Source organism: Actinia tenebrosa, unplaced genomic scaffold (genome assembly GCF_029948245.1).
Source record: "Actinia tenebrosa isolate PJP-AT-01 unplaced genomic scaffold, QUT_ActTen_1.0 PGA_scaffold2__45_contigs__length_23673736, whole genome shotgun sequence".
In the NCBI taxonomy this organism is placed as follows: domain Eukaryota; kingdom Metazoa; phylum Cnidaria; class Anthozoa; order Actiniaria; family Actiniidae; genus Actinia; species Actinia tenebrosa.
Genome location: NW_028292579.1, coordinates 20,296,721 through 20,309,388, shown reverse-complemented (window position 1 = coordinate 20,309,388; position 12,668 = coordinate 20,296,721).

Genomic DNA, 12,668 nt, shown 5'->3' with positions numbered 1-12,668 from the left:
AATTAGACAAATCATAGCTTAAAGAAATGGGAGTGTATTCTACCAGGTCAAATGGATTACCTTTGGGTAGAAACTTGGACATAAGAGAAGACTTTTCTCCATTGTTGTAACTATGGACTAAATCGCAATAGACTTCGTAAGAGGATGCAACTTTCCATTTTACATCATATGTACTGCCGCTATTTATCGTGGTACTAGTAAGACCCAGGAGTTCTACCAATGAACTGCCTTTTAAATTAGCGCTTCCATTATTTTTCTTAAATGTCATTTCATGGGGTAATCCTGTGGTAAGAGTATATCCATGCTTTGCTAGCTCCTTAGCCAGTGTTATAGGTGTGTATTGGGAATCTGGTATTTTTGGTTTGGCGGCATTGTCAACGACAAAGCCATCAATTAAATTATACCAAGAATTGTACAAAGAGCAACTAACCAACCGAACCCTTTCCGCGCGGATGGGAGGATTCAGATAAGTGGTAAAGTCATTCTTGTCGCTTTCCAAAAAGACGATCATTATATTAGATACGCCAAGGCCACGCCTCCTGCCAGCCCTGCGACTCCTACGAAGACCAACTCACTATTTTTTTGTTTCTTAGAAGGCTGGTAGTAATTCTTAAAGTCAGGCTTCTTTAACACCACTGTTGGGTGCGCCTGCGAATAAAGTTTGAAGGCGTAGTCTGTGTTTTCGAAGTTCTTATCCGCCTGCATTTTGTCTTGGTAATTCTTATCCAACCAATCCCTGTAGGCTTGTCTTTTTTTATTCCAAGCCGCCACGTCCCGCTGATATTTTTCCAGCGCTAAGTCGTGCCTTTTTCTTTCGGCGTTAGATTCTGCGTTTTTATCACCGCTAACTAATTTATCCAGATATCTACCGCCATAATTAGCTCCTGTAAATGCTAAAGCTGCAATAACTCCACCTGCGACTAAGCTAACCATTATATGTTAGGCAGGTACTTTTCCTTTCGTAGGTAATCCTTTAGCAAGATAGCCCCGCCAACGGCAGCGGTCATTTTAGCGAAATTAGCGAAGCTCTTGCTTGGGTCTTCAGTAAAGTCTTCTTTGAGCACTTTCTTACCTACCCAACCAATACCCGCAACAATAGAGGTAATGATAGCTGCCTCTTCAACAGTTTTCAACAATGCAGTCGACATTATATTACAAAGCGAGAAGGTCATTCCATTTCAGGGATTTTGTTTTTTCTGACCTCCACAGGTGCGTGATATGTTGGGGCCTCCCACTTTACTTCTGGCTTCATATTCCGCCATTGTAAGTAAAAGCTGCCTGCTGCTATAGCAATTCCTAACGCGCCGATGACATAGCCGGGATTCCAAAAGGATTCGCTTTCGTCCTCCACCTTTTCTTCTTTTTTGGCTTTATTCTTTCTGTTCATCTCCGCGAGCTTCTTTCCCGCGGCAACTCTGCCTGCAGATTTAGGCTTGGTAATCTTCTGCTCCTCCTGAGGTTGTTCTTCGGTGCCACTCATCTTATATCTAAGGACTTGAAGGACTTGACAAGTAACTTGACGATGACTTGACAATGACTTGACAATGACTTAATTAAGTACTTAAGATGACTTGACTAAGTACTTAAGGATGACTTAATTAAGTACTTAAGATGACTTGACTAAGTACTTAAGATGACTTGACTAAGTACTTAAGGACGACTTGACTAAGTACTTGACTAAGTACTTAAGACGACTTGACAATGACTTGATTAAGTACTTGAGGTGACTTGATCATCAGCAAGTGCGACCTGGAAGACCTTTTCGACTTCTCTGTCCTTCTTGAAGTCCTTCCAAGATGTTCCAAAGGAACCTAGTACCTCTTTCAAGTCAACGTGCTGAGCTACGTGAAGTGCCGCAGAGGCGACTGCCATTAACTTACCGCACTTCAAAGACAACCAGCCGCAGGTTATCTTAAGTTCTTGGGATATGACATAGTCATCTCTTATGTCCTTCCGCAGTTGCTCCACATCGTCTATGGGCAGTGCAAGTCCAAGTAATTTAGTCGCAAGTCGGATAGCGGAGTCTGCGACGGCGTCCGTGGTCTTACTTGCAAGGGCAGCCTCGTACCTCTTATGGAACTTTTTGACTTCATCTTCTGACAACTTGTTAACTTGCTCATGGGTAAGTTCCTTGCCTATCATTTCTTTACACTTCCCCGAAGACACAAGGATGTTGAGTCGTTCCTTGAGGTTACTTTCGTCTAACTGTGTGGGGACTTCATCTAAGAGCTGCTCAATCTCCATATATGTTAATGTCATAAGGAAACCTTAAAGTGAATATCATTTTGGAATGTTGATGCGTCTTTAAATGCCGCATGTATTCATGCAACTGTTCCTTGGATATCTCACCGCCGTAGTCGCTTAAGATGGTTTCCAGGTCAGACTTACTGGGTGTATAAAATACGACCAGGGAGCCTATGTTTTCCCTGAAGGGTTTAGAGACACTGGTAAGCTGCTGCGAGAGCAACCAAACGCTAATGTTGTCATGTCTGCCGCTGAAGGCGAGCTTCACTAATTCGGAAGTGCGTCTTTTTACGTCGTCCCCGCAGGCAATGTCATCCAGTATGAGTAAAGTCTGTGTATCTTTAGGGAATTGTTTGTGCCAAAACTTCAAATGGCTGGATAACTCGTTAGGGTCCAATATGTCCACAAAGAAGTCGTCATCTTTCACTCCTATGCCTTCCCAGGTGCGGTTATTCACGTAGGTGGGGCATAATAACACTATGTAGTCGAAGCGGTATCTAAAGGGTCCTAATAGCTGCTCCACGATGAACTGGGTCTTTCCGCAGCCGGTGGGTCCTACTATCAGAGCGTTACAAGGTATGTGATCTGGATTCATATATATAGATGGAACCAGTGGAAGCAGTAATAAGGATTACCGCCGATGCAAAGGATAAAAAAGACACCATAGAAATGCAAAGGGAAGAGATAGATCGGTTAAAAGAGCGTGTGCAGGAATTGTATGATGAAATGTGTAGTCTGAAGCGTGCAGAACGGTTTGGTGCGGTCTTAACGATAGTGGGTTGGGCTGCGGAGTCCGTTAAGGACTTCATTCAATATCCTCCATAGAACCTCATCGTCGTTGCTGGCGTAGCATTTCCGCCTTCTGTAGCAGCGCATCTTTCATACGCATTTCAGCATAGCAACTGAAAGTACGTGCTTGTGATGGATCGTATAAGCACTGCCACAAGTGTTGTTCCTTCCTGACGCAGCCACACTTATCGCAAGTGTCGTTCCAGTAGTTTACGTTCTCCCAGGCGACCTTTTCGAATGTGACGTCGAAGTTCACAAAGAGGTCGTCTATTTCTTTTTTCTGGTTGTTTAATTGCCTTACCGTGTCGACTGGACAACAACGTTCTGCTACGTCGCCATGCTCTTCGCAGACGACTTCTGAAAGGTCGTATCGTTTACATCTGTATTTGTGCCAGGCATCTTCAAAGGATGCGTTGCAGCTTTTGCAAAGAGATTTGAGGCAGACTCTGTGTTCCATGTGGTATGCTAGTGCTTGAGAAGAGCTTAGTACCTTGTTGCATTCTTCGCAAGTAAGGTTGTGTGCGTTGTTTCGGCGACAGACTTTGTTTTTGACGTGGTAGGAACAAGCTTGCGCGGTAGCAAAGGTCTTATTGCAATGTTCGCATGTCGTTTCTGTCGCGCGTTGCTTAAAGCATACCTTGTTTTTGACGTGGTAGGAACGAGCTTGGCTGGTCGTAAAGGTCTTATTGCAATGTTCGCATGTCGTTGCTGCGCGTTGCTTAAAGCAGACCTTGTTTTCGGTGTGATAGTTAAGTCGCTGTAAGGAACTGAATCGTTTGTTGCAATCGTTGCACGTCATTATAGTAGGGTGTTCTTTATGCCTTATTAATGATCCTACTTCGTTGTTGCTGATAGGGTAGGGTCTCTTAAGGCCTTTAGTTTTAATGTCATTATTTCTTAATGTTTCGAATGTTATCAGGCTTATATTCTTAAGGCCTTTAGTTTTAATGATAGGGTATTATTTCTTAATGTTTTGAATGTTATTAGGCTAATATTCTTAGGGCCTTTAGTTTTAATGATACCTTATTATTCTTTAATGATATCTTATTAACATTACTTAATATAATAAATAAAAAGAGGATAATATGAAGGACCCTAAGATAAGTCTTTACGTAACGTATCCTAAGAAAGAATAATAAGATATTATTAAGATCTCCTTACATCAAAGTTAAGGCGCAGGAGCCTGGAAGGAATTCTAGTTACCCTTTCAATATATGGACTGCATTACATGTGAACTACCTGCCGACTGCATAATTCGTGAGGAGAAAAAATACACCTGTCCTCATTGTAATAAGGTATTCCCCGAAGGATCCTTTGTTGGGCATTGGTGTCCCACAGATCCTAAAACACAAAGAACTTTAGTTCACAAAGAGGATCTGTAAGGTATGTATATGGAGCGACTGCGATACCGTCCCATAAGCACCCTTTGCGGTGACTGCGGTCAAAAGCTGTCCACCCTCCAAGCCTTACAATATCACCGCGACAACAAAGTCTGTCTAAATAACTACTGCCGCCGCTGTGATGAGCCCTTCTTTGAAGAGAACTGGCATAAGTACCGCTGCCGCCGTTACCACCTAGAAGGTATTGCCTGCGAAACCCACGGTGACATAGCCGAACGCTGTTGTCCCCTTGAAACCTCCCGGGCGCTGACAAAACGTAAGAAGGAAATTGACCAAACCTTTGTAGGCTTTGACGACGTTGAGGGCGTTAAATGGGAGGACAGGGAACACTGGGAGGCTATTTGCGATCGCTGTGGCTGTCAACGGAGCGGACAACATATTTGGTGCTGTCTATACGACGGACCACGTCCTTTAGACCATTACCTGGCGGTACGAAAGGCTTGGAAAAATGATAAAGATATATGATACCTCAAATCGCAGCATTCGTAGGAGGCGTCTTAATTACCGTATCCGCTTACCACATAACAGAAAAAATGAGGTCCGCCGTAGCAGACCAATACTTAACCGCCCATGAGGATGACTTCTAATCGCACAGAGGATTAGCATCTACCTTCCTTTCAACGTCGAACTTCCATCGACCGTTGACCTTACCATAGCTGCGTATGTGTGTGAATTCCTCACCTTGAAGGACATACCGCACGCAGTCGGGTGCCCACAGTGTGCACTCTTTACCGTCGTGTTCCAAGACCAACCTTAAACGGCTAATGTCTTCGAACACAACATAATTTTTTATTCTGTATGAAATGCCTTGGACTAATTCACGCCAGTGTGTCTGTTCAACTATCATTATATCTATGAAATATTCTTTGGTGTGTATGTAAAGTATTTTGGGATTTGAAGGACTTAACACACCAAGGACAAGGGATGCGAATACCGGCAGCATAGGCGTCGATCTCCCTACATATAAGGTCGTAATCATTGCACACCATAGTTAGGTAACCATTTGCTTCGTATTGTGCGAGTAATGCCTCTTGTTTTGAGGATAATACGCCGTTACCCTTAGGTGTCTTCAACTCCAAGCATAACCCATTATATTTTTTATGTGCATTGAGAACTAAGATGTCAGGCTGACCTGCCTGGTAACCTTTCTGCCAACATACTATTCTTTTGCTAGCTGAGTCCTGTAGTTCTCCAAGACCTGGTGTCAGCAGTAGGATAGGGTGGAATCGGCGTATGTAGTTTACGACCTTCTTATGCAGGTCAAATTCATTTTCTATTTTGAATATTAACTTATTAGGACCGTCAAAGCGCCGCTCTATTTCATACTTACCTGTTTTCCTGAGGGTAGGGAGAGCATCGCCTAACACCCATTTCCTGAACTTTTTAGCCTCAGCCTTTTCAGATCCGAATATCAATTCGTAAAGACCTTCCTCCGTCAAATACACGGCATTGGGCTGTGCGTTAAGGGTGTCACGCTGAGTTACACCCTTTAAAGACCCGAGAAGTACCTTATTTTCCTCTGATACGTGATCAGACGCCGCTTTTCTGGAATTTACGTAACCCAACGCCAACGCCACGGACTTTGCTTTGAAATAAAGTTTATCGCCTTGCACTATGCATTGCAGTTTGGTGTTGTTGTTTTTGAATACGCGAAGCATTATATACGTAAGGGATATTTTTATCCTTTCTTGGATGAGGGAGCGCAGCGCGCGAATCAATATGCAACACTCTTTAGCTGATTCATTTCTACGCTCAGTTGCGCGTCAGAGACCACAAAGACGTATGCGTTGATCTTGTCTGAGTCGCCTGCACTAGTGTTTAAGTCACGCTTGATTTCCAGGGTAATGCCGTCCTGGGTATTTACCAGACGCAATCCCTGCCCATGTAAATCCTCGTCGTTGGTGGTTCGCATGTCAATCCACAATGCATACTTATCGGTAAAGAACTCGCCGGGTGCAACTTGATCCCCAAACTTTCTTTTTATTTCCCTGTAGATGTCTGAGGGCTTCATTCCCTGCGAATACACCTTATTTGGAACTCCATTGATGCTAATCCCGACGTTGGTGATGTTGGGGTTATGAAAGGCTTCAGAGTCGCGCTTACCGGCTTCATAAGGTTTGATAAATACCAACATCAGCCCTGTAAGACTACGACGTGGTAAATTAATGCTCTGAGTAATTACCGCGTCTGTCTTATCCAGGAAACTAAAGGTTTTGTACATTACCGCGTGGTCGTACAAGAAAGCCTTTCCGGAGCTGTATTCCATGCCAGCGCTGCGTGCTAAATCTTCGGAATGTATGGTTTCATACTGCAATTCCAGGTTGGTAATGGCATATGGAGGAATACTTCCCGACAACGCAGTGCTTAACCCGCCAATGATGTTAGTTATGTTGGCTAAGGTCACTTCAAACTGCAACTCACTCAACTGTCTAGGATAATAAACTCCGTGGCTGGTAATAGCCTCAAAGTCCAATGGTATTACGTATTTAGTACCATAGGCTGTCTTAATGGCCTTTGCATCTGCCACTGCGGTTTCTCCGCTGCCGTCAGTAGGTTGTGTCTTTGTGGGAGTCCTAACCTTACGTAAGATTGTGCTACCAATACCCTGCTCTATCTTTTGTGCCCTTTCGAATGCAGTCAACCACAGATCTTTGTAAGTGGTGTATAGGTCATAGTTGTTTAAGTCTAAGAGGGATTCCCCGGCAAACTTTACTCGCATCTTTGAAACAATGTTGCGACCAAGATTGTTAACGATAATCCTTTCATCTGCGACGGTAGGTTGCACCGTCAAATCAAACCTTAACGCCAAGGTACCAGGAACTAATACTAGGTTATCTGTTAGTCGGGGAACACCTACGTACAGCGTTTCTCCAGGTTTAGCGCTGCTGGGGGTAAAGGTGACCCGGTGAAAGGTGCGTTCTGCTTTCAGTCCGCCAACCTGCTTAGGTAATATATTGGGGTTTAACTTTGAGCTTATCATATATAATGGAAGTAGAAGGAACAGATTTTGATCCCACCACTGAAGAAGGTCAAGTCGATATTAACGACGAAGAATACGACGCATGGACTAAAGGCCTGGAAACCGACCCCTTAATCTACGACGCAGCCTTACACGATAAATATGGTAGTAGATGGAAAAGCGCCAAGGCCGCCTTAAATCGCATGTGGCAATCAAGACACCACGGCAAACCCATCCCTGAATACTTGGAGCTTCAAAACATGGGCGGAGCAACCGCGCGGGAAACTGTAGAGTGGGCAATGCAAGAGCTAAATGAGCGTTATTCCCGTTTCGATGCTGACGACGTAAGGCTCACAGAACGCGGAAACAAAGTCCTCATAAGCGTCCAGGACCTGAGATATCCTGACAAAGACCGCTGGACGAAACCACAACCCCTCTTTGATAAAGATGGTGAAGTTAGGGGTGACGTCTCAAGATTAAAAGGCTTCCAGCGTGCCACTAGAAGCATGTTAGAAAGGTTGGAAACCCTGAATGAAAAGGTCGCGCTAGAAAAGCGCGTTGAGGGACTACAAGAAACGTTGGAAGAAAGGGAAGCAGATTATATGCGACAAAACCGACTACTCCTTGATGCTCAAAAGAGAGAAGTTGACGACAAGAATCAACGCATAATAGAAATGAGAGAACAAAGAAACAAAGCCCTACGTGATAGGGACCAAGCCCAAAAGGCCTTCGAACTTGCCTTGCAAGACCTAGACATAAACAAGGAAGAAGCTAAGAACTTACGTACCACCATAGCTGCCTCTTTAGAGGAACGGCGGCAGTTGGTTGCCGAAATCAATGCTAAAGAAGAGCAAATCCGGCAAAGAGATCAGGCTATCGAAGACCTGGAGGGACAAATAGAGCGGCAGCAGGAAATAGTTGCAGATCAAACTCGCCCCGAAGAGGAAAGGGAAGCAGCCCAAAAGGAAGTAGAAACCCTTCAGGAGCGCCTTGCAGAATTACATGCGCAAAAGGAAAACCTGGAAAGAGAATTGGGGCTTACCACCAAGGAAAAGGTAAAAAGAGCCCTTTTGAAGTATGGTATTCCACTGGCATTCGCGGTCGCTATTTCGAGCGTAGTAGGAGTTATCCTATCCGCGCTTAAGGCTACAGGCGCAGGCGTAAAAAAATTAGGTAATGGACTAACGGCCTTAGGAAAAAAGATGGCAGCCGGTTTGCCTGGGCTGCTGGGTTCAGTTGTTTCCTTGGCACTTAGGGCCGGCGGAGAACTATTGAAGTTCGTGGGGAATAACATTTGGATATTAGTAGTAGCTATTGGGGTGGTACTCTTGAAGAAGATGAAGGTTTAATCTTATCTGGGTACGTTACTGGTGGCTTATCGTCGTCGGGAATCCGAGGTGTCCTCGACTGGGGATAAGTAAAGATAGTATTCGCGCCGCCTTGATAATGCGAAACTAAAGGTATGAAAGTCATAGTACTAATGGTCTTATGACTCCAGGTAGCATCCACCGGGGAGCCAGCTGTCGGATAGGTGGTATTTATCCCAACAATACCCGAATAGGTTCTCCTTGTGTCGCTTGGACGAATTTGAAGCCTCGCATGTTGACAATTAGCTATTATGTGAAAAGTCACCGGTGTTAGGTTCTCCAAGCTCGTGGTCGTGGGCTCAAAAGTGAAGTGGGTTAAATGCCTCTTATTTTTTTTTTTCCTGTAGGGTAGTAGTGGGTGGTCATTCTCATCAAGGATTCTAAACCCAACATTGCAATCATTCCACGCACTAATGTTAATAGTGCATATGATAATACCAAGACCTCCAACCTTCACCTGCAGGTTGGTATCATGCCAGCTATCGTCAGAGTACTTCTCCTCCTCTAAATAATGAAAAAACGAATCTTCCTTTACATGTGGGTTATTCATATATTTAAAGGCTAACTACCGTAAGGGCGCTAATAGTTTTGTGATTATAAACGTAATCTCTTTTATCATCTATGCTATTTATCGTAACCCTCCCCGTATCGTCTACTCTTATCTGCAGCTTTACCTTCCCATGACAATCGGCAACCATATGAAAAGTCCAAACCGATAGATTTTCAAGGCTGCTGGGGTTGGGCTCTACGGAGAAATGCGTAGGCTCCCTGTTATCATCTTTTACGCGCATAGGCTGTAATACTCCATTGTCGTCGCAGAAACGAAATCCTACGTTGGCATGACTACTTGCGCCAATGCAAATACTACAAAGGATCAACTTCTTTCCCGAGTAGTTCAAATTCACGGACATCCCCGTGACATCAACCCAAGAGCTCTGGGTGTATCTTTTCTCACCTTTGTAAGTCGTATAAACACAATCTACTCCAGCCATGTAGGGGTTGTTCATCGCCATATATAATAACTCAGACCAATGCATGCAGCTGCTAGACCGGCTTTTAATAAGTTATGGTCATATTCCTCAGGTATCGCAGGTAGGACCTTCTTTGATGGTTTCTTAACTGTGGGTAGCTTCGTTTCGTGTGACTTTTTTGGCTTCTCTACGAAGTGAGGAATGTTCCTAAGAGTGTCAGAGTTCACGTCGTTCACCCCAAACTTCATATCCTTAGTAGCTCGCTGCAGTTTGTTGTTGTATCCTACTACAGAACCAGTATTTATAGATAAATTACTAGGCATTAACCAACAACCCGGGGCTACTGCATAGTCCAACCTTGCCTTAGAATTTTGTATAGCTAGTTGGTAACGCTGTACGCCCTTGCTAATGTCACCCTCCAAGATTGAACTTTCAAATAAGATCAAGGCTTCGGCTCGCGTCTCTTCTGCGGCGCCCGTATTTCCGATTATGCTGGATCGGGTGTTTACCTGAGCTCCAAGGATGGAATACACGTAAGCTTCTATGCTGCGGTTTAAACGGGCAAGGCCGGCTTTGGTTAGTCCTTTACCTTCTGTGGGTATGAAATTAAGATATTGCTTCGTTTGCTCGTCGTTGGTAATTTTGATAATCAGTGGATTAGCCCCTGCATACTTACCGCCCTCGTCTTTGAACAAAGGTCCGTCTCTAACTTCCTTAGTGGTCTTAGCGTTTGGTTCAAAGAAGGTGCTACTGTCGTGAGTTTCTTTGTGATACCCAGTGTTCCTTCGTAGATTCAATGCATGAACTTCCTTATCACTTAGCTCGTGTCCACCAATCCCCCAATAAGCCCAAATATGCCCCAAGCCATCGTTAGCACCTGCAGTACATCTAAATCCTTCCCTACAACACCGAACTCCTTACAAAGTCTATCATAAGCCGGCACGCTGTATTTATTATCCCTTGGATAAAACGTGGCATCTCCCGGCAGCGCAATAACACCCATTTCATGCAGTATTCTTCTAACCGTGAAGTGAAAATGAAACATAAATATTGAATTCTTCATCAAGCTTGCGCTACACCACAGCCGCTAGTGGCACACCAAACTGCAAAGTTTAGTTGCTGCGGCCAATAACGCATGTTAGGACCACTTAACCATTCATGAGATTCCTTAGCGGTGGTATGAATAATGGGTACGTCTTCGAAGATATCCCGCACCTTTAACGGAAAGGAATGCTTGTTAGAAATCCGCATGTTCAGCGTTAGGTCCAAGCTTGGGGTGTTTATCAAATGAAACTGCGGGTATCGGATAAGTACTGGTACCCAGCAATAATTCCTTCGACCAACTGGGTTCAACATGCGTTGGCGCTGGCGTTGGCTTATGCATTGGCGAATGCTTCAGTTGATCGTCTATTCGATTAACCAGCGTAGGCTTCAAATCCTCGTTGCTGTACATCCTAGAGCCGTTATAGTATTAATACCATCGGGTCTTCTTTTCGAACTTACTGGGTCTGCATGTGGAAACATCTTCCTTAAATGCTAGCCAATGCCAGTAATCCGGGTGTCGTGATGTGGAAGCTCATCAAATCAGTTACCAAAAGAGGCAGTACAGTAATATAATGGTTGCCGTATACCATGCAGCGCCTACATTATCCTGAAACTTCATAAGGTAAATCCTACGAATAAATTTGAATTAAACGCATGAAAATTGAAAAAAACGTTAGGTCTGATTAACGCAAAACTTAATCTGTCTTACTTGGAAGGGCAGACAAAACAACTATGAAACACGTTTCGAAACGTAATCGTCAGAGCCCGGGGTACGCTACATAAGATCTTCGATCAACTTAAGAGGTCCATATTGTTGTGGATAGTGGTTAACAGGGGCTCCGGCGTTTCGATAATTCGCTTACTGGAACGGGGATAATTGTTAGGAGTTTCCTTGCCCAGCGTTGGGGAAGACGTGGTATTATTGCGGCTGTGCTAGGGTATTATGAAAAAAGTGTGTCAAGCAAAATATCCAAGCATGAAACTACACTAGCTAGGTCAAGGTGCAATAAAGTAAAACATACTGCACCTGTCTCAAAGGCTTTGCGTGCGACAGAAGATAGACGGGAACGAGAATTCTCGTGAGGTAGGCTGAAGAGGAAAAGTACGAGAAATTTTAAAGCGTGACATAAGAAATAAAAAACAGTCGAAAAGATCTTCCGAGCGATCTCGCAAATAAAAAAGATCTACCAAGAAGGAAAGAGAGCTCAAGAACGTGCTTCAGTAACATCTGCTTCGAAAAGAGCGTGAAGGGATTTCTATTAATATCGAAACGTCAGTCTAGGAAGGAAAATATGCAAAATTCAGAGTGTAAGAATAAATATAATAATTTTCACATTACTATCAAGAGTCAAGAGGGTCTGGCCGTTCGCTTGTGATGCGTGGATTTGGGGTGGGGAGGCCTAAGCCCGAGTTCGAGGCCGCGCTGTAGACGCATTATGGACCGGTTGGTGTCGAAGGAAAAAAAAGCCTACCCCATCACAGCAACCGTTGGGGGAGGGCAGGGGTAAGGAAAGGCGATTAACGCACGCGATGGGGGTTTCGCGATTGGAAAAGCTGGAAGTCAGGGGGTGTCTCGGACGCTGTACGGAGTCACCCTCTGGTGGGGTCCGTAAGAAAGATATATTGTATGTACTAGAGGGCTTGGCGCGGAGGCAAAAGCCCCTCGTAAGTCCCAAAATGGCAAAAAAACCCCCGGGGATAGCTTTGGGTGTTCGCGCGAGATTCCTCAGTGGGTTTCTGGCAAAATAAACGCCAGGTGCCATTTTTATTTTTCGGAATCCATCCCAACAGGGGGTGGTTGGGGTCAATTCGTAAAAATATTCATAGATACATCGGGAATAAGGAATTCTTATTCAGTGACAATAAAAATGCAACTCGGCTTCTGATCATATCA